This window comes from Mandrillus leucophaeus, unplaced genomic scaffold, assembly GCF_000951045.1.
Source record: "Mandrillus leucophaeus isolate KB7577 unplaced genomic scaffold, Mleu.le_1.0 Scaffold5, whole genome shotgun sequence".
Classification (NCBI taxonomy): domain Eukaryota; kingdom Metazoa; phylum Chordata; class Mammalia; order Primates; family Cercopithecidae; genus Mandrillus; species Mandrillus leucophaeus.
The window spans coordinates 6,907-7,762 of record NW_012105364.1 but is presented as its reverse complement, the minus strand read 5'-3'; positions in this window follow the sequence as shown (position 1 = coordinate 7,762).

Below are 856 nucleotides of genomic sequence, written 5' to 3'. Positions count from 1 at the left end.
GCTCCACCCCAGGCTACTGATGGGCATCTGCACTTTAACAAGATCCCCAGGTGGTTCCTGTACACACTGAAATCTGCAACGTGCTGGGGCTGCAGAGAGCCTGGGCTGGGAGTCCTGAGCTCCACCTGGCTGTGTTAATGTCAGCTGGCAAAACGGCAGAAGGCACATCCAGGACTCAGTGAGGCAGGTTCCTGAGCCTCTCTTAGGCTAAGTTTGAAGTTGTTCCATCACCACCTCACTCTGCCTTCTTTGCCATTTCCATCCATGATGGCACTACCCTAACTAGCAACCAGAAGCAGTCTTTAGAATTCCTCTTCTCTCCTATCCCTCATGGCTAATGCCTGTGCTGAGTCTTCTGCCTCTGGCTCTTTCCTTCTGTGCACCCTGATTTTTCCCCTCTCTTGTGCCGAGCTGGAGGGTAGGACACTCTGTTGCCACACTGGGTCATTCTCAGGATACGTTCTAGGTGTATCTGGACGAACAGATCACTTCCAGCTTGATTCATGCACAGCGTCTCTTGTTCAATAGCAAGATTTGCCCAAAATCAGAGCTTCAATCCTATATAAATGGAACACAAAATCACTTCCAGAACTCTAGGGAATCTGCTCACCCTGGGTAAGTTTACCAGAGAGTTTCACAATTTTGGAATTGAATGTAAGAATTATGAAACAAACCGTCTTCAACACCGGGAGATGATAGACTAAAGGATTATGAACTTAGCGGTGGAGGAGAAGGATGGCGCAGCATAGCAGTTGGGGACACAGGGGTGTTTCTAGATGCCTGGCAGCAGCCCGTTTCTTGTTCAGGTGGTAGGGCAGCTGTGCATCTATATTTTGTGTTCTTTTCAATGTTTGTT